Source organism: Panthera pardus, unplaced genomic scaffold, assembly GCF_024362965.1.
Source record: "Panthera pardus isolate Hobbes unplaced genomic scaffold, ASM2436296v1 HiC_scaffold_6, whole genome shotgun sequence".
Taxonomy (NCBI): Eukaryota; Metazoa; Chordata; class Mammalia; order Carnivora; family Felidae; genus Panthera; species Panthera pardus.
This window is the reverse complement of record NW_026526991.1, coordinates 25713937-25735405: the sequence shown is the minus strand read 5'-3', so window position 1 is coordinate 25735405 and position 21469 is coordinate 25713937. Positions and strand designations below refer to the sequence as shown.

The following is a 21469-nucleotide window of genomic DNA, read 5'->3' as shown; positions in this document are numbered from 1 at the left end:
CTGCACGGGCAGGTCTGCCCACACGATCTCCAGCTTTAGCCACAAAGCTGTGCAGTGATGACCGAGAGGCCGGAGCCAGATGTGGCCATCAGTCAGGAAGCTAAAATCAGAGATGGGAAGAAAGAATAATGATGAATGGGGTCTCTATTCATCAACTGTGGCAGACTAGCGGGACAAGAGAAGGCAGGAGTGGTGACATTTTTAAATGGATTCATTTTGAGAGGACCGCTGGGTGAAAAGCAGTACTTATTGGAAACCACTGCCGAAGCCTTAAGAAAAAATAAGATATTGTAGAAGAATAATGAGCGATAAGGCAACTCGATAAAAGCAGGTTACAAAACCAAATGTACAATATCACTCAATTTTTGAGAACTGTATGAGGGAGAAAGAGAGCACATGTATGAGTGAGTGGCAGGATTTTTATGCCTGATTTTACAATAGAATGTTCTGGAGTTTTAAAAAAACATGTTGTTTAATGTTTTATTTGAGAGACAGCGAGCAAGCAGGGAAGAGGCAGAGAGAGACGGAGAGAGAAAAAGAATCCCAAGCAGGCTTCACGCTGTCAGCTCAGAGCCTGATGCAGAGTTCGATCCCATGACCCCTGAGATCATGACCTGAGCTGAAATTGAGTTGGAGACTTAACCGATTGAGCCACCCAGGTGCTCTTAGAATTTTTTTTTTAAATACAGATCCCTTGCCCCTGCTCCTAGAGGTTCTGATTTTTTAGATTTGGTTTGGGGCCCAGGTATTTGTATTTTTAAATCTTCCTAGGTGGTTCTGATGCACTGTCAGCATTGAGACCACTTATACCGAGAAAAGAAAAAGATCAGAGAGAGCTCTTTTTTAAAAGATCAGAGATAGATTTACGAAGTATTTCTGATTTAATATTTTTCCTGTGGTTTTTCTATATTCTTACATACTGGTCTATGCACACGCATTCTGTCTACCATCAGAAAAGGTTATTAATAAAAATTATAACTGAACTGGTTAGGAAAAATTGTCCCAAGCAACAATGACAATGACTAACATTCATTAAGTGCTTCCCGGGAGTCAGACACAGTTTTATTAATGTCATTTAGTCCTTATAATAACTCTGTGACATAGTATTTCAGCCATTTTACAGATGAAGAAGGCAGAGGTCCAAGAGGTTCTAATCCAGACAACCAAAGAGTGAGGGACACAGTATGAACCCAGGAACTGTTACTTGAGGGACTGAGGCTTACCCCCACGTGCTTCTTTGTTCCAGTTGGAAGAAGTCCTGTGGTCCAGACGCCCACACCATCCCCAGCCCTCTGGATGCTGGGCCTCACCTGTGCCCGCCGTGAGCTTCCCAGGAGTTGGAGTTATGGGAAATTTCCTCTCTGCTTTCCCACTGAGTTTGCTTCTCATCTAAAAGGAAGAATTCTGTCACCACGCAAGCTAGAGAGAGGGAGAAAGGAGAAATTGAACACCACAGGATGCTGGCTGGCTATTAAGGCACATCATAAGAATCCTTTGAAACAATTCTTAATTGGTTTTTTACTGGAGTGGAGAATGAAGTTCTATGAAGTGCCCCAGGCCATTATGCGTGTGGATGAGGATGTGAAATTCTCCAGGGTTTTCCCCTCCTCTGAGAGGACAGAATCAGATTATTTCCCCATTTCACAGATGGTGGTGCCAAGTCATTAAGGGATTTCCTGAAAGAAAAGAATGAGCTGACACCTCCAGCCAGAGCCACAGATCTTGGCTAGTCCAAAAGGGGTTGGGGAATTTTAAAGATTTTTAAAAATCAGCAGGGGTTTAAATTCTTTGTCTTCATGGTAAGGCTGCCAGATAAAATACAACATGCCCAGTTAGGTTTGAATTTCAGATAGCAAATAATTTTTCGTAAAAGACGTCCCAAACATTGCACAGAACATAATGATACTAAAAAATTATTCATTGTTTATCTGAAATTCAAATTTAACTGGGAGGCTTGTGTTTTTGTTTGCTAAACATGGCAGCTCTATTTCATGGGAAAGAATTTTATTTTCTCCTTGGGGATTGCTTTCCCTTCTGAGTGTCATTGGCTCAATGATTTGAAGAAGTATAAGCCAGAAAATTAATCCCAGCTCATCCTTTTGTGCCAAGCACCCAGAGAGCCACCTCCTTTGGTAGCCAGTAAGTATTCCATATTCCAAACGCACATGCGCGTGCACAGCCTATGCACGTACACGTACGTACACCATGCACGTAGTATTTGCATATGCTCACATACCTTCAAATACACTCGCTAACACGCTTTCACATATACATATGCAAATGCATAATGCAGGGTGCAAACGGACTTCTCCGATCATTCTAAAATGCAAATCTCTCACTCTGTAATTTTCCTTTTTGGTCAGTTCTTGCCTATTCAAGAAGAAAGTCATATGCCTGGCTTGCTGTATATGCCCAGCTACACTGACTGGCTTCCCACAGGAAAGGTTGGCAGTAAGACCTTATCTCTTGTATTTCAGAAATTTTGAACTTTTCTTTCCTTGCCATTGCATTTAATTGCTTCTTTTAAGTATAGAGGGGATGACAATTGTCTTAGCATCAGATAATGAGTGTAATTTACTAACGAGGAAAAATACAAAACTACAAATTGAAACCTTGAGCCGTTGAATAAAAATACTTGAAAATAAGAGAGAAGAAAACAGTTTTTTTAAAGATTTGTTCATCTTTGAGAGAGAGAGAGCGCAAGCAGGGAAGGGGCAGAGAGAGAGGGGAACAGAAGATCCGAAGCGGGCTCTGTGCTGACAGCGGTGAGCTGGATGTGGGGCTCCAACTTACAGCCGTGAGACCATGACCTGAACTGAAGTCAGACGCTCAACCAACTGAGCCACCCAGGTGCCCCGAGAAGAAAATGTTTAAAGTATTCTCAAGAAGCAATATAGCATAGTGGCCAAATGAATAATTCCTGGAGTCAGGCTGCTTGAGGTACCAGCGGGCCAAGTTATTTAACCTCATCTGTAAAGTGGAAACAATAAAGAGATGCATGAAATAGTGCCTGGCACACAGTATTTACTATGATAATTACCTCTTACTCGCTAGACACAGGGGTAACCTCTTTACCCATGTAATCCCATTTGGTTGTCAAAATAAGCCTGTGAAATATGTGGACATGAGGAAACTGAGGCTCAGAGAGGTTAAGAGACTTGCCCAGTGTCACACAGCTAACATGCAGGAAAACCAAGATTTAAGTACCAGTCTCAGTATTAAGCCACTGTTCTCTTGATTACCCAATGTTAAGATGACAACGAGTGGAAAGCACACAGGTGGCAAGGTGGTAGGTCCTCGGGGAGGGGAAAGAAGGTCACTGCTTCTGTAGAATAGGGCTGGGCAGGTGTCAGGAGAAGTTTGGACTGGTGTATTTGGTAGAGAGGACGGTACCCGTAGTAGTTATAATACAGTAGTGCAGTTACAGACCTTACACAAACATTTGCCAAGCAGACCAAGACCTCACTCTCTTGTGACCTCTCCAAGCAAATCCCCAGGAGATGGAAAGCCCTGACCCAGGACTCTGCCTGACCCTCCATCATGAAAAAAAAAAAAATTTTTTTAAATGCTTATTTATTTTTGAGAGAAAGAAAGAGAGTGCGAGCAGGGGAGGGCAGAGAGAGAGAGCGAGACATAGAATCCGAAGCAGGCTCCAGGCTCTGAGCCATCAGCACAGAGCCCGACATGGGGCTTGAAACCATGAACCATGAAATCACGACCCGAGCTGAAGTCAGAAGCTCAACTGACTGAGTCCCCCAGGCGCCCCCTGACTCTCCACCATTAAGGCAATACAAGCACTGGGTCCACCAGCACTGGGCGTGTTCTAGCAGCAGCCCCAGGACTCTATCCTCAACTTTCTTCATTTACACACTTACCTTGGAAAATTCCATCCAGTCCCTTTAATAACATCTATAAACTGATGAATTCCACATTTAAGGCCCTACCCAGACCTCTCCTCTGAACTCACACTCACAACTGCCTAATCAGCCTCTCCTTGGATATCAAATAAAGATCCCAGGCTTAACAAGTTCAAAACAGGATTTTACCCCAAAACCAGGCTTTGCCTCCAGTGCCCCGGACTCAACATTTGACAACTCCATTCCTCCGGCTGTGCACGCCTAAAGATTTGGAGGGGCCCTTCCCTCCCCATTTCTTGTGCCCCTGCGATCCAGTCCACCAGCTCCCCCTCCTCCAGTCCCATTGGCTCCACCCACAATCAAACCACCTCCCACCTCCCACCCTTACCAGCCTGGGCTGTGCCGCCTTGTCTCCATCAGGACCACCGCAGCTGCCCCCCAGCTGCCTCCCTGCTCCCATTCTCGCTGGGACATGGTGTGTTCTTCACACCACAGTGGGAGCATCCGCATTAAACTGTGCTGCAGGGGGCGGGGCGCCTGGGTGGCTCAGTCGGTTAAGGACTTTGGCTCAGGTCACGATCTCATGCTTTATGGTTCCAGCCCTGCATCGAGCTCTGCACTGACAGCTCGGAGCCTGGAGCCTGCTTCGGATTCTGTGTCTCCTTCTCTCTCTGCCCCTCCCCGACTTGCACTCAGTCTCTCTCTCTCTGTCTCTCAAAAATAAACATTAAAAAAAAATGTGGTGAGGATCACCTCACTCCATTCTCAGACCCCCCCACCCCAAACCCCGTCATCTCAGGAAAAGCAAAGTCCTTACAATGACCCCAAAAGCACACCACAAACTGAAGCCCTCCCCCAGCTGTCTCGGACCCCTGCCCCACCACTGTTCCCAGCTCCATCTGCTCTAGCCACGAGGCCACCAAGTCAGTCTTTGCCACACGGGCTCATGCACGAGGGCCTTTGCACTTGCTCTTCTCTCTCCAGGACACACCCCCACCATCGAGTCCCTGGGACTCACTTCAAATCTCCATACTTTTCAGTCTCACCCTATCACCCTCCTTTGATAAGACTACCCTGTCCCCACGCTGCCCTCAGCCTGGGCACTCGCTCTCCCTCAACCTGACTCTTGTTTCTTACAGCATTTATCACATGTCCCTCTCTGATGTGAGCTATTCATTTATTTGCTTATGTGGAGAGGGATTTTGTCTGTTGTATTGACTGCTATTTCCTTCATATCCTCAATGTCCAGAAGCCTACACTCACCCAGTAGGTGCTCAATAAATATTTGGTGAGTGAGTGAGTGGAAGGAGCCCCCTGGACATTCTCAGGCCGGCTGAACAGAATACCTCTGCTGACTGCCTCAGCGTCCCCTCCCAAAAGCCTGGCTTTCACAAGACCCTCCACTCGGCACTCCTTTCCACCTCAGCAGTCAAAATTCCAGGATGATCCTCAACAAATCTTTTTTGGCTGGCTTGCTTTTTATGTTGTGTATTTCTGCTTGGTTTGCTTTGGCAGACGAGACTCGTGGGCAAAGGCACGTGCAAGTCTCCCCACGTGTCTCTGGCTCCCCGTGTGCTCTTGATGACAATGTGTCTGGGGACACTGTTCTAAAGGCTCAAGCAGAGAGGGAAGCAGATCCATCTACCCTGACGGCCACTTCCATGGAAACTCCAAATGAGTTCAAAAGGCCAGTGCTGGCAAGACTTTCTGCTGTTATGATCCCTTCTTGTGGTTCCAGGGTTGTGTCTGCAGGCACACGCTGAGAGGAGGCCTTTTGAATCGAAGGCACCAAGAAGGAAGCTTTCCAAAACCCAAATTAATTATCTTCAGCAGCACTGAAACAATTATTATTACGTGACGAGTTTGCCAGTCAGACCCTCTGGCACATCCACTAGGAACCCTCAAACCATGCCAAGTGCTCAGCCTCTCGGCTGCAGAAATCCCTTCACCCCCAAAATAAGCAAGGCTATTAGAAAAAGTCTGTGCTGATTCGGCTGGGAGGCCTCGTCCACTCCTCTGGCATCTGCAGTGTCTCCTAACAGCTAAAGTGTCACCTACAGAAGCCTGGGATGAACCCCGAACATTCCAGGTGTTCAACACACAACATTTAAATGTACATGGTATCTTTTCCTAAAAGGATCCAGGTAATCCAATCACAGCCGTGATTAGCCATTTCTCCAGAATTATACCGGCCAGACCGCCTATTCTTAATGGGTCCCAGTTTCTTTTAAATTAAAAAAAATTTTTTTTAATGTTCATTTATCTTTGAGAGAGAGAGAGTGCAAGGGAGGGGCAGAGAGAGAGAGGGAGACACAGAATCTGCAGCAGGCTCCAGGCTCTGAGCTCATGCCAGCTGAACAGAGCGCTGGAACCCACAAAATGTGAGATCATGACCTGAGCCGAAGTCGGAGACTCAACTGAGCCACCAGTCTCCCCCGGGTCCCAGTTTCATGGATGCGCATTCTATTCAGATAAAGAGGACGATGTCCCCATGGAGTTGAACTCTGCTTTTTTCCGACACTGAGATCAGTCATGACCTCTTTAATATTTCTGAACATGCAACCAGCACAAATTTCTAGGTCATCCTTTAAGTACATATATGTCTATGTATACCATACCTTCATTTGTCATCCATTTCAAGATGCACCACTATGTTACATAAAGCTAAGAAAGAAAATGATGCTGTCAATTAAATTAGAATCAGACTTTGATAATAAGATGTGTCCTGATCAGAGATGTTACGTTGTAATCAATTGTGAACTATTTGTGTGTGTGTGTGTGTGTGTGTGTGTGTGTGTGTGTGTGTGTGGTGTAGGGAGAGAGAGAAAGATGTAGTCGGAGGAAAAAAAAAAACTCATGTAAGTGGTTTGAAACAATTTTAATAGAATTTTAAAATTAAGAAGTGTAGGGGTACCTGGGTGGCTCAGTCAGTTAAGCGCTCGATTTTGGCTAAGGTCACGATCTCGCAGTTTGTGAGTTCGAGCCCCGCATCGGACTCTGTGCTGACAGCTTGGAGCCTGGAGCCTGCTTCGGATTCTGTGTCTCCCTCTCTCTCGGTCCCTCCCCAGCTCGTGCTCTGTCTCTCTCTGTCTCTCTCTCAAAAATAAATAAACATTAAAAAAAAGAATTTAAAAAAATAAATAAAATTAAGAACTGTATGAAGTTATTTCTATTTCAGACTCCAGTGAGCACACGCTGACTTCTCTAACTCAGAAGTCAGGCAATGGCTCTTCCGCTCGCTCTGTTTGCAAAGGACCACACCAGGTAGGGTCGGGTGCTGCTTCAGCAGAGCACACAGTTAAGTGATGTGGCAAAACGGCTATCCTTCTGAGATCTCGCATTCACTCACGCACCCACTCACTCTTCCATAACCGCCTTTGAGCCACTGTTCTCAGTGGTAATTTTCTGGGTTTACCACTCATTTCTCACTTGCTGAACGAGAAGTTAGAACGAGATTGATTTGTAAACTTTAATGTCTGGCTTTATATTCCACTTTTATTTTGAAAATGTAAGAGTCAGCTGGAAAACATTTAATGGGCATACTATGACAAGAGAGTCAAACTTTTTTGAGCACTTACTATGTGCAAGGCGCTATAGTAATTGCTTTCCATACAGTATGTCACTTAATCCATGAAGCGGCTTTGAGGTAGATGTTACGATGCCCATTTGACAGATGTAGAAGCTGTAAATTCATGCCAAGTAGGGCCTTTTTTTTCTGTTACAGATTTGTTAAGATAGGCTTCACATACCGTATACATCACACTTTAAAATTAACATTCGGATTCTGTGTCTCCCTCTCTCTCTGCCCCTCCCCAACTTGTGCTCAGTCTCTGTCTCTCGAAAATAAATAAAACATCAAAAAAAATTTTTTTTGAAGCTTAAAAAATTAACATTCAAGGGGCGCCTGGGTGGCTCAGTTGGTTTTTAGTGTCTGACTTCAGCCAGGTCATGATCTTACTGTTGGTGGGTTGAGCCCCACATCAGGCTCTGTGCGGACAGCTCAGATCCTGGAGCCTGCTTTGAATTCTGGGTCTCCCTCTCTCGCTCTCCCCTCCCCTGCTTGCTCTCTCTCTCTCTCTCAAAAATAAATAAACATTAAAAAAAATTAACATTCAAGTGGCACCTCGGTGGCTCAGGAAGGTGAGCATCTGACTCGGCTCAGGTCATGATTTCGTGGTTCATGAGTTTCAGCCCTGCATGAAGCTCTCTGCTGTCAGCGTGGAGCCTGCTTTGGATCCTCTTTCTCCCTTCCTGCTCCTCCCCCGCTTGCACTCGCACGCTCTCTCTCTCTCCCTCTCTCAAAAATAAAAAAATTTTTTAGGGGCGCCTGGGTGGCTCGGTCGGTTAAGCATCCAACTTCAGCTCAGGTCATGATCTCATGCTCCATGGGTTCGAGCCCCCGGTCGGGCTCTGTGCTGACAGCTCGGAGCCTGGAGCCTGCTTCGGATTCTATGTCCTCCCCCCCCCCCCCCCCCCCCCCCCGTCCCTCCCCTGCTCATGTTCTGTCTCTCTCTGTCTCAAAAATAAATAAAAACATTTAAAAAATAAATAAAAAAATATATTTTTTTTAATTAATATTCAAGGCGTGCCTGGGTGGCTCAGTCTGTTCAGCGTCAGACTCTTGATTTTGGCTCAGGTCATGATCTCATGGTTTGTGAGTTTAAGCCCTGAATGGGCTCTGGGCTGACAGTGGGGAGTCTGCTTCTCTCTCTCCCTCCCTCTGCCCCCCCCCCCAAAATAAATAAATAAACACTTTTAAAAAATTAAATTAAATTACCGTTCGATGGTTTTTAATATATTCAGAGTTGTGCAAGCAGCACCACATTCGATTTGAGAACGTTTTCATCACCCCAGAAGGAAACCTCATACCCTTTAGCAGCCATTCCCCCATTCCCCACTGTCCCAGCCCCTGACAACCATTGGTCTACTCTATGTCTCTGTAGGGTCGCCGATTCAGACGTTTCCTATAAATGAAATCACGCGATATGTGGTCTTTCCAAGCAGAGTCCCGACCCCGAATATTCTGGACTGCAATGCCATACACTATCCCGCCTCAGAGCTAGCTAGGTGTTTTGAGGACAAAGATAAAGTAGGAAACTAAATGCCTGCTCAAGTCTGGGGGGAGAAAACATGGGTTCAAAATAATAGCGGACGATAAGAGACCACACACAATCCACATCTGGATTCAGAAAGAGGAGACAGAGGGTGAAGACAGCTCGCCCTGGCTTCCCCGCTCTGCTCGGGCTTTACCTGCTCGCCCCTGCTCGCACGCAGGTGGTAGAAACCTGCACGGAGGCTCGTGTGTTCCGAGCAGCCGGCCATCCCGCACATCTTGCACACTCTGTTTGTAGCTCACCGGACAGCTCTAAAACAGAGGAAAGGGGAAAAGCAGCTGACTTTCCGCGCCCTCCCTGACCAGAGAGGGGACGGGGGGTGGTCTTGTTTCTGCCCCGAGTCTGGGGCTGATGGAGCTCTCCTCAGTCATTTACAAGCCGCAGCTGGGGCCCCTCCCCTCCCGTAGCCCTGCTGGAAGTTTAGCCTTTCTTTCAAGTCAAACTGCTGCAGATTCTTTCACCAGCTCGCCCTGGTAGGTGGAAAGACGCAGGGCTCAGGGCACCTGCTCAGGTGACTCTCTGCTGGATATTCCCCATGTGTCCTCAACTGTCCTCTGCCCCTCCTCTCTGGCTCAGGGCCCCTGGAAGGCCCGTCTCTAGGGCTGCATCACCCAGGCTCCCTTGCCCCCAGTGTGACCCCGGGGGGCTGCCCGCAAAAGGGAGGGCAGGAGGAGAGAGAGGCTGGCCCCATCGCTGGCCCCTCTCTCTCCCTTTGGGGCCAGGGCTGAGAGCAGCTGCCTTCTGTTGCTAGCTTCTGGATGTCTCCTCATCCCTTTACGGTTCCCTCTACAAGTCCCTTCATCTTTCCCAGACCTTCGAAAATAATCTCTCCATCAACTTCTTTTCAGTTAAGTTCTTCCGAGAGTGCCATCTGTTTCCGCTCGGCCCCTGACAGCCCCAGTAGCCTTCTAAGATTGATGCCAAAAGGGGAGAGGCAGAGCTTACTAATCCTACCCCACTATCGACTTTCCTTCTGCCTTAATAAGTAACACTTCATTTCTAGCTGGGCAGGTGGCTACCCTTAATAAAGATCTCTTTTCCCAGACTCCTTTGCACCTAGCTGTGGCCATGTGGCTTAGTTCTGGTAAGACGGAAGCAGAAGTCAAATGTAGCAGCCTCGGGGAGACCTTAAAAGATAGCTAGATCATAGGTATCTGACCTTTTCTTCTGTGTTTCTTCCTCTATCCTACGGCTTGGAACATGATTATGATGGTTGGCGCTCCAGCAGCTGTCTTAGACCATGAGAATGAAGTTTCACCTTAGGGATGGTGGGATGGAAAGCCTGAAGGAGCTTGAGCCCTGCCTCTACAGAGTCTCCATACAAGCCTGGATTGCCTACTTCTGATCCTCTTTTACAAGCCACTCTGGCTTCAGCCATTATTATTTTTGACTGCCTGTGCTACGCAGCTGAATTCAATCCTAGAACGGGTGAATTAAATTGGAAGAAAAATGTGGTTGAGCAGAAAGAACCCTAGACCTTAGAGCAGCAGATGTAGGTCCCAAAGCTGCCTCCACTACTTACTAGCTGTGTGCCTTTGGGAAAGTCATTTGACCTCTCTGAGCCTCAGCTCTCTCATCTTTTAAAGTGTGTGATAATAATACCTGCTTCCTAGGACTCTGCAGATAAAATTAGAGAAGGCACGTAATGGTATTATTACCTAGCACCTATTTAGTACTCATGAAACACATAACTACTCTGTTATGGTCGTTATAACTATTATTTTCTAATCATTATTATTCTCCAATTACATGATTGTTATCATTTTAAGTCTCGAGATCTCATATTCCCTCAAGAGCAATGGTTTATATAGCATTATAGCCTCCAAATTTCCTAGCTCGGTGCCAGCTGCAGAAGTAAGCAATCAAACAGAAGACGAATCATCTTGGATGATTCAGCTAAAGAAGCCCAGTTCTGGAGTGGGGTTGAGATTCCTGTTCTTAAATTTTTTTTAAAGTAGGCTCCATGCCCAGTGTGGGACCTGAACTCATAACCCTGAGATAAAGAGTTGCATGCTCTACCGTCTGAGCCAGACAGGCACCCAAGAGATTCCTGTTCTTAGACAAAGCTCCATGTACCAAAGACGAAGGGTATGGGGTGGGGTGGGGTGGGAGAAGAGGTTGAGAAGCTGGTGAGAGTTCGGAATTAGTAGGACACCACACGAATTAAAGTTCTCGGTTGTAGACAACAGAATTCATTCCAGCTGGTTTAACCAGAAATAAACATGTGAAAGGAACGAGAAAGCTCACAGAATCTTTGGGAAGACCAGAGAACCAGGCTTGAATGCCACACAATGAGAAAAAAACGCCCTACTTCAACATGGAACTGTTTTAACGCATGCCCCAGAAGAACCAAGTGCCTCTACTGCTGAGCGTAGCAGGGAATCTGCTCTCTTTCTCTCTGGGCTCAGCTGCCATCGTGCCTCTAAGCTTTGCAGGTTGCAGAAACTACGTCTCAAACCTCAATCTAAATGGAAGGGAATTTAAGAATATAGTTTTTAGCTTTCCTGAAAGAAAGGGGTTGGAATATGTGTTGAGTAAGCCAACCTACAGTATTTGCCACATGAATTTTAGAGCTTTCTATGTGCCTATGGCTTTATCCATAGGACTTGCATCAGAAAGACCATGAGGTACAGTGCAAAGATTATGGGCCACAATGCCAGATAAATGTACGTTCTTTCTTCTCTTTGGACGCACCAGATCTCTTCCTACCCTAGGGTCATTGCATTTGTTCTCTGTTAACTGGGAACTCTCTGCCCCTGACGATTTATCCCTTCCGGTCATTCAAGTTCCAGCATAAATGTCACCTCCTCAGAAAAGCCTTGTCTGACCATCTGACTTATGGTGTCCCATCTGACCCAGGCTCCCATCATACCACACTTTTTAATTTTCTTTTTGGCATTTATCTCCTAGTTTCTTGTCTGTTTGTTTTTGTTTTTGCTTTTGCTGTTGTTGTTGTTGTTGTCATGGTTTATGGTATGTCCTCCCCTCACCTCAAAACAGAATGGAAATTTCCTTAGAGCAGGGATTTGGTCTATCTTGTTCACAGCTGTATCCCTATAGTCCAGAAGAGTGGCTGAGATAGGACGATAATATCATTTGTGATATAATTACCATGGCCATATACTGTTTGATCCTCATGAAGTAATTACTGTTTTTATTGCCATTTTACAGATGAGGAAACAGAAGCCCAGAGAGGGTAATATCTTGCCCAAGGTCATACAGCAAGTAAATTGTGGGACTGTCGTTCAAATTTGGGCAGTCTGGCTCCAGAGCCTGATGTGTTCATAGCTAACACATGCTGAGCATAGTAGCTGCTCAATAAATACTTTATGGCTAAATGAATGACTGGACATGTTAGTCATCCCACTGACACCCTGTTGTATTTAACACTGCTAACTATCTCTTCTTCTCTCTCTTTCATGGGCTTCTCCTCCTCAAAGCCTTCTTCTCCCTCCCTTTAAACATGGGTATTCACCAGCCTTCCATCCTGTGTCAACTACTTTTCCTAATACATGTTCTCCTTGGGTTCTGTTGCTCACTATCATGATTGAACAACCATATTACATGGTGACAAGTCCCAGATCTACCATAAACCTGCAGTGCTGCCTCTCCCAGAGTGACAGAATTAAATGTTCGTGGCACCTGGGCATTACTATGTGAGCGTCCTTTAGGCATCCTAGACTCAACAAGCACAAGGTTGATTTAATTTGCTATTTGCACAGTCAGGTTAATCCCCTCCAGGCTGTGAAGAAATGTGCCATTTTACCTCTCCCCAAACAAAATCTGCTTCTTTTCCCACATCCCCCAATTCAGTCCATATCACTACCATTCTCCTGGTAAGGCCAACAACCTGGCAGTCTTAGAATTTCCTCCCTCTCCTCACAGCCAATTTATGACCAAGTCCTATGGATTCTACCTCTTAGACATTTTCCAACCCATCCTTTCCTCTCTGTTCCTGCTCCCAGCAGGACTTCTGAGACTCCTTCCAAGACTATGTATTGTGATAGTGTCCTAACTACCCAAATCCCTCAAATCCATTCTCTGAATACCACACTCCCTCACACTCCCTCAAATCCATTCTCTGAATACCACCAGCACGAACTAGAATTTTGTTTGTTCTACTCTACACTCTTCAGTGGCTCTGCCATTCATTGCCTTTAACATAAAGTTCCAGCTTGATAAAAATCAACCTTGATCTGGCTTTCCCCCACATCCCCAAAATCTACATCAGCCTCTCCTCTACTCCCCACCTTCGCCATCCCCTTATGCTTCAGAAGTGGCCAGTTCACTGCATTTCTCCCCACAAAGCCCACATAGAGCCCTATTTTTCTCCATGTGGAGTAGGGATCAGGGAAAGCCAGTCAACTCAAGAGGAGAGGGAAACATAACTTTTCAGTCCCCTAAATTTTATTCTTGAGGCCCAGCTGCAGTCCTGCCATTTCATTTCAGCAGACACTCCGAGAGCTTTATAATTCAGCCCTCTTATTCACTTCTGGCTCCAGCCGATGTCTGCTATTTGAAATCAAAAGAGTTACAACAAACGCACTGATGAACTGGAAGAAAAGGCATCTGTTTACATGAAATGATTTGCATGAGAGGAAGAAAAGAGTCCTTTCACAGGAAGAGGGAGAGGACTGGGGAGGACCCCTGGCCAGCCCCAGAGGGTTCGTGTCTGAGCAGTGTGGTAAGCCTCTATGTTACAAAGTCTCCTTCCTGAATTGGGCACAGCTTTCGTGCCTAAGTGACAAAGTGCCAGAGGGGCTGGGCCTTCTCCCTCTTCGGTGAGGGCTGCAGCCCAGCTCCAGCACATTTCAAGTTCATATTTAGGGTTCAGCACATTTGAGAAACATGGGACGGCTCTGACATCTCAAGGGCTGGCTGGCCGGGAGTCACTGAACAATGGCATTCTTGGCATGACCTTTTGTGCTGTCCCCATGGACACCAGTAGGCATGAGTGGTGGAAACACACCATCCTCAAATGGCTCAGTGGGCAACAGATATCAATGGGAAAGGTGGTCAGGGCATGGGAAGAACACATCATGGATGCCCCATGGTAACTGTAGTGGACAGAAGTATTTGTAGTATACCACCCCCGGAGACCCTCAAAAATAAGCGAGTTAGGGGGCGCCTGGGTGGCTCAGTCGGTTAAGCGTCCGACTTCAGCTCAGGTCACGATCTCGCGGTTCGTGGGTTCGTGCCCCGCGTCGGGCTCTGGCCTGATGGCTCAGAGCCTGGAGCTTGCTTCTGATTCTGTGTCTCCCTCTCTCTCTCCCCCTCCCCCGTTCATGCTGTGTCTCTCTCTGTCTCAAAAATAAATAAACGTTAAAAAAAATTTTTTTTTTAAATAATAAAAAAAAATAAGCGAGTTAGATGTGAATTGGGGGGATTGGGGTGGGGAGATGAGCCTCTGAAACTTAAAGATGCAAGACAAAGTCAGCAAAATGTGGGTTATTTATCACCATTTATGTGACACCATTTCGACCCACAGCCCAGGAAGATCTGAGAAAACGCAGGATCATAGCATTAGATTTACTTTAAAAAGTTAAAAAGTGAAGGAATAAAATACCCTGGGAAAACTAAAATGGAATTCCCTACGGGACTTTCCTTCAAAGCCCTCTCTACAACAAGATATTTATGACACATCATCTACTAAAAGAAATAGCTTATAATTTAGCATGCTGAGATTTTTCTAGTAACTCAACCAAGTAGAATGGAACAACAGAAAGCTTCCAGGGTTATAGGTCTGAAAGTCACCTTTATAAAATCAGTGGCTTTGGGGAGATAGGCACAGAAATCTTGCCAGTTTGGCTTGAGCTCATTTGAGAAAGAGGGGGACCAGCATTTTCAAAAGCTTACTCTTAGCTCTGCATTTCCCACGGAGCGCTTGACCCAATTGTGAAATGACACATTTTCCACAGCCTGGTTGGGATTAACACGACTGGATATATAGCAAATCAATTCATCCATGGAATGGACATCAACCTAGCCAAGATCTTGTCCATTCTTATACGTGATGAGGTACTGAGTTTTAAATTGAAGCTGACTACTCATTAAAAAAAACACAAAACTTAAAACATCTTAACTATGTTTACAGATACTCTTATGACACCCAGGAGACATGAAATGAAGGATCGTTTGTTCACTGGAAGATGAAGACTTGGGGAATTAAATGTTTTTCAAACATAAACTTTCAAGGAAACTAAATCCAGTAACCAAACTTCCTATGTGATAGGAATTGTCCAAAACGGTGAACAAAACCTTTGGAGATAGACACTGTTGTTATCCCTATTTCATAGATGAAGAAATGGAAGCTTGGCAAGCTTAAGTCACTTGCCTAAGATCCCACAGCTAGTAAGTGGCGGGCCAGGGATTGAAGGCAACGCGACTAGAGAACCCATGTGGGAAACCAGGGTAACTAGATAGCTTCCTAGTTTCTACTACCTCTTTTCTTTACCTAGCGTGTAAAGGACTGTCTTAGTGTCACCTCTGGTCCCATCTATCTCTGCTCTTACCTTTCAAGTACCTACCTCCTTCTCTAGAAGTAAAGTCTGACTGGCTTAGCTTGGATCAGTGTCCACATTTCAGTTGTGGGGATGTGGGCCAGAAAGCCCCTCAGAGGCACCTACATCTTAATGAGTTCTTTATAGTCAGGATGTGAATAACAACCATAAACAATACTTTTAGGGAAAGGACAAGTGGGGAGGATCACCAGCATTGATAAGCTGTCATGTGCCAAGCACTCTGCTAAGTGTTTTAAATACAGTACCTCACTTATTTTTATAACACAAGGAATAAATGAGATTGAAGATTATCAAACACAATTGCCAGCGTGGGGGCACGTGGCTGGCTCAGTTGGTAGAGGATGTGAGTTTCACGCTTGGGGTTGTAAGTTGAAGCCCTACGTTGGGTGCAGAGGTTACTTAAAAATAAAATCTTTATAAAAAAAAAAAAAAAAAGAAAGAAAAGACGATTGCCAGTGTGAAAGAACAAGGACAATGCAGGACAGCAGAATCTGCCAATGGCCTAACGGGAGTGAGGAAAAGAAGGAGGATCCAAAGGAGGAGTACTGAAAATTTACATTAGATTTAGAAATTTACATTAATTTTAGAAAATTTACATTAGATTAAGAAAAACTTAATTTATATTTTGAACAGGTATTGTACACAATGGTAGAAATTTCAAAAGGTACCACAGAGGGCATTTTCTGTATGTTGATTTATCTGGTTTATATAGTCAAAATAATTTATTCATTGGGACCATAAGCTTTTTTTTCATAAGAATTTTGTAGTAGATATCTGTCGTTTGGGTATGCCCCAAATCTTTCCTTGGTAGTTCTTCTATATCATGAACTCTCTTTTCCATAGATAGAAACAAACAAACAAGGACAAGACATTTCTCAACATCCTTTGCTGTCAGGATATAGACATTTGACTATCTTCTAGCAAACCCCCACAAACTAAGCATGACTTGGAATATGTGCAAAAGGTTGCAAACACATCATTCTTTTAATAAGCGTGGACATAGGGGCATGTTGCTTTCTGCAAGAATTGTAATGGGAATGGGGTCCTGCTCAGTCCTGGCTTTACAGACGTGGAGCATCACCTGGAAGCCATACCAGGATTTCTGCGATAGCACCCTTATCATGTGTTTGGACATCTGTGGCGCAGTGGGACATTATTCCTGGCTGCTTTGCTTCAGACTGTGTGACATCCAGCTTTGTTTCTTGGCTTTCCCAGAAATTCTGATTAATATCATGTAATAAGTTTCTACTGAAATTAGCTAGAGGGGATTCTTTCTCTGAAAGAGACCCCAAAGTACTGGGAAGCTGGGATTGAAAAAGTGACCCGGTTGGATTTGAAAGCAGTAAGGATGAGAAACAGGTAACATGCCGGTACCGAGTGGCAAAAAAAAGTCACTATAACTATTGTAATAGAAGGCAGGGCCATATTACCCCTGCCTCACTTTAGACAGATGCACCAACAGATTATCCTGGGACGCCAAAATTACAGTGAGACCAACCCCCTGCTCCCCAATCTCTTCTCTGCTCCCCAGGATTTAAATTTTTTTTAACGTTTTTATTTATTTATTTATTTATTTTGAGACAGAGAGAGACAGAGCATGAACGGGGGAGGGTCAGAGAGAGGGAGACACAGAATCTGAAACAGGCTCCAGGCTCTGAGCTGTCAGCACAGAGCCCGACTCGGGGCTCAAACTCACGGACCGTGAGATCATGACCTGAGCCGAAGTCGGCCGCTTAACCGACTGAGCCACCCAGGCGCCCCTCTGCTCCCCAGGATTTATAATGGGAATGAAGGAGAACCTGTTCCACGTCTCCCGGAGCTCTGAGTGAAATCCAAGAATATAAAAGGGGGTCAAAGAGAGGATTTGGAGAAGATTGTCCAGATTTTTTTGCAGAGGCTTTTGCTCTGCTTTAACCCCTCTCCTCTTTGAACTTCAGCCAAAAGAGTCTAGGCACACACAGCTGGATATCCAGGGGCAGAGTTGAAAGACACCACCCAGAATAGACAGCCATCCACTTGAATCAAGGGAACTGCAGGAGAGGGGCCTGCAGGGGACCTCCAAAATTCCTATGCAAGAGCCCTGAGACAAAGAATTAGTTTGAGCCATCCTAAAGGCTCTGAGGAGTCACCAGCTTTAATCATTTCCAAGGCCCAGAGAACATGAAGCCACAACTCACTTGCCCTTCTCTCCATCTCATCTCTACCCTACCTTCATTCAGCCTTGGAGGAGAAAGAACACGACAGCCAGCAGGTGGAGGTGAGGGTAAGTGGGGGAGAGAAAAAGCCTTAGAGGCTGTCAGAAGTTTCATCCTGGTGGAGAGGAGGATCCTCTTCTCCTCCAGCCTCTGAATGAAGTTTAAAGAATTAGTGGAAAGTACATATAAAACTGTGTTTTTTAGAAGTAATGTCTCTACCCAACACGGGGCTCGAAATCACAACCCCAAGATCAAGAGTCTCATGCTCTACCGACTCTGCCAGCCAGGCATCCCAACATAAAATTGCATTTTGATTATATCATGAGTTGTGCTCATAGTAGTCCGTGGCACCCAGTGGCGGAACAGCAGAAATATCCCCTCTAGTCACACAGCGTGAAGTGCCTGGGAAAAGCAAGACTCTGGTGGATGGCAGCAGGAGGAAGATAAATGCTATGAGGTGAGTGGTTTCACCTAACTGCAAGATCACATTTAAAGAAAAAAGAAATCACGGGCTTAGGGTTTAAATTCTGGCTTCAAAGCATGATCGGTGAATGAGGAAGCTTCTGTGACTACCCTAAAATACTTTTTATGTCACTCAGGCAGAGGGCTAATGAAGCCAAAAATCAGAGGAGATGGATCCTGAAGGCTGATGAATTACAAAACAGATTGGATGCACAGTCGAAACAGGCCTTTCATGGTATTTATTTGGAAAAAGTGGTTCTTCCCCTACTGGGATGGAGATGCTTCGTAGTGTCAGATAACCCTGAAACTCACAGAGCCTCCTGCGCTAGCAAAAGCAGCCTTTCCTCCCATTCTGATGAGGCTGGCCCTGTCGTATTCAAAAACACCGCAAGTGCATCAAGTGGTCCCCTTGCAAGGGGAGATCCTCATGGCCCACCCCACCTCTGTTCACCGACTCCAGACACACCACTAGAGTCAGATTCCAGCGTGCCCTGAAGTCAAAATCAGACCTGGGGGAATAAGGCTTATACACCCAACGCATCGTGAGGTGATGGGCAAGAAGAATTCTGAGAGTGTTGGCAAGAGAAGAAAATGATTTCAGATCATATCAAATTTATCTTACAGGTGCCCTCACCAAAACTTCTGGATTCAACATGCTAGATGAAACAACCGGAACAGGTTTAAATCTCTTGCTTGGTTGTCAGACACTGAGTGCTTGTGGTGGCCCGTGCACATCAAGTTCAGATGCTGTACTTCCTTAATGAGAAGGGAATCCAAAGACTTAAGGAGAAAGGAATATTAGAGTGGATTTATAATACCTGAACTACGCACCCAGCTTCAGAAAGAGGGGGAAAAAAACAAAACAAAACAAAACAAAACAAAACACAGCGCCCACATAGTGGGGAGAAGAGTATTAACATTCTGGAAAAACACTGGCCCTCTGCAGGCCAAGGATGATAGTGGGAGATACTTCTATGGAAAACGGTTTCCTGAAGAGGTCCGTGTGAGCCTTAACCTTCAGAGGCAGCCAGGTCCTGATTCCCGAAACAGGCAGAAGGCTTAGGTGTGACTGAGGGTACCTAATAGATCCTAGGGTCTTTAGGGCTAAAATACACGGCACTAAAATGTTTGCTTTTTTTTTTTTTTTTTGCATTAACTTGTCAAACAACAACGCAATCTAAGTTTGGGGAACAGTGAACTGACTTGAGCCACGATGATGCAGAGTCGGTCTTCATCCAATTCCCAGACCTGAGTCACCTTCCAGACCCAGAGCCCCTTGAATAAAGGGAAGACCAGAGGCTCTTGAGGACATCCCCACAATAGCACCTCAAGGGTAGACCAACGACTTCCTCCTTTTCTTTAATAAAGGCACTTGGAACCATTTGCCAGGGCAACTGGGCCCTGAGCAAAGGGACTTAAACAGGCCTCACAGGGTCATTCTTGTCTCCGAGCTAATGCTAATCCCCAAAGACTCCAAACGCCACCTCTGTTTATCTGGTAAGTATAAGCAAATTTATGGCAAACAGGTACCAACAGGGCTCACTCACAGTAGTGAGCACTAGTGGATCCTTGAACCCATTGTGTAGTTATTTCCTTGGTTCTTGAGTAGTTGCAGTCGAAGTCCGAGCAGAATAGTCACACTGGCTCCCTGATCTGCGATGTGAATCTTACCATGGTAGGAAGGGTTAAATGGAAGCCTCTGGAATGATCCCTCTGTACTGAAATAATAAAGATGTTTTGGGGGCACCTGGGCGGCTCAGTCCGTTAAGCATCCGACTCTTGATTTCGGCTCAGGTCACGATCTCACAATTTGTAAGATGGAGCCCCGCATCGGGCTCCACACTGACAGCACAGAGCCTGTTTGGGATTCTCTCTCTCTCCTTCTCTCTCTGCTCCACCCCCACTCGTTCTCTCCCTCTCTCAAAATAAATAAATAAACATTTAAAAAATAATGAAGATGCTTTGTACATGTTAAGTCATGTGATCTTCACAATAATCCTACGATATAGGGTCTGTTATCATCTCCTTTGGCAGATGAGGAAACTGAGGCACAGAGAAGCTAAGTAATTTGCCCGAATTGACATAGCTGGTAAGACTGGATTCAAACCAGGCAGACCCTCCTCCGAGTAAAGATCCCTAGTCAGCTGAGAAGCCTGCTGCTGAGAAAAGGAATAGGAAACAGGTGGTAGAGGAAGGGTGCGGTAAACACCGATGGTGCGTTTGTGAATGCCATAGAAGCAAGGGTAGTGGGGCCTGTTCACAGTGACAGGAATATGGAGAAGTGGTTAAACACACAGAATTGGAAGTCAGGCTGCATGGGTTCAGATCTCAGATTCATTGCAGAAGACTCTGGGCAAGTTTCTTCTCTCTGGCTCAATTTCCCCCATTTGTAAAATGATAGTCCCTGCTTAGTAGAGTTATTACGAAGAGTAAATGAGTTAACAGATAAATAAAGTACCGGAGGGTAGTGTTTGCTGTTATCACCCTCCTTGATTTATCATGCATACTTTTACCCAATTAGGTGATTTTATATTTTATATCCTTTCGTTCTTCTATTAGTTTATATAGGTTGTATTAATGATGATTAACCTTAAACTTTAGTCCATAGGTCATGGAAATAACAAAATGGGCTCGTTATTCACCTTAAGAAAGAATGTCCAGTAGTCAGAAATCCTGAACTTAGAGCCAGAATCAGACTTGGCTCTGACTTTAGTTCCCTCCTCCTGGAGAGAAGGTATGTTCTCATTTTTACAAGGAATAGTGGCATTATCTCAGGTTACGGGAAACTGCATGGCTTAACAGCAGATTTTCTATGGATGCTTCACTGAAAAAAGCAATTATGATTATGGCAGGTATTCAATGATATGAATCCATAGTATCCAACTCATTATGGTACTGGTCACTGACTGAAATGCCGATGGTAGGATTAAAGTGCAGAGTTTATATGGTAATTATTGGTTTAATATCTTTCCGATGTGTTTTTTCCAACACCATCCACCAATTCTCCAATTCTCAGCAGACGCTGACTGGGTGTTCTACAAATTTAACTCAATTCTGACACTATCTACCTGCAGATAAGCGTTACATCTCACAGGTTAAGGGTTCAGTCCCACAAGACTGCCCCCACTTCAGACGCCAATTGAAGGTCTAGGCTTTTGCCCGAGCTTCTGACCAACTAGCTATAAATTAGAGAGTCCCATAGCTCCTTCCTCAAGTCTAATTTGCTAGAAGAGCTCACAGTACTCAGAGAAACATTTCCTTACATTTCCCAACTTATTATAAAGGATAGGAATGAACAGCCAGATGAAGAGGTACATAGG

At 45.2% G+C, this 21469-nt stretch overlaps 1 long non-coding RNA gene across 1 annotated transcript; it reads right to left on the bottom strand.

The window, feature by feature from the left end:
• Nucleotides 1-1032: 1032 nt before the first annotated feature.
• On the bottom strand, nt 1033-21107 carry LOC109265350 (uncharacterized). Its single transcript, XR_002079142.2, has 2 exons — nt 20792-21107; nt 1033-1419 (listed from the first exon to the last, which is right to left on the bottom strand). It is a non-coding gene; the product is annotated as an uncharacterized LOC109265350 (long non-coding RNA).
• Between the last annotated feature and the right edge of the window lie 362 nt (nt 21108-21469).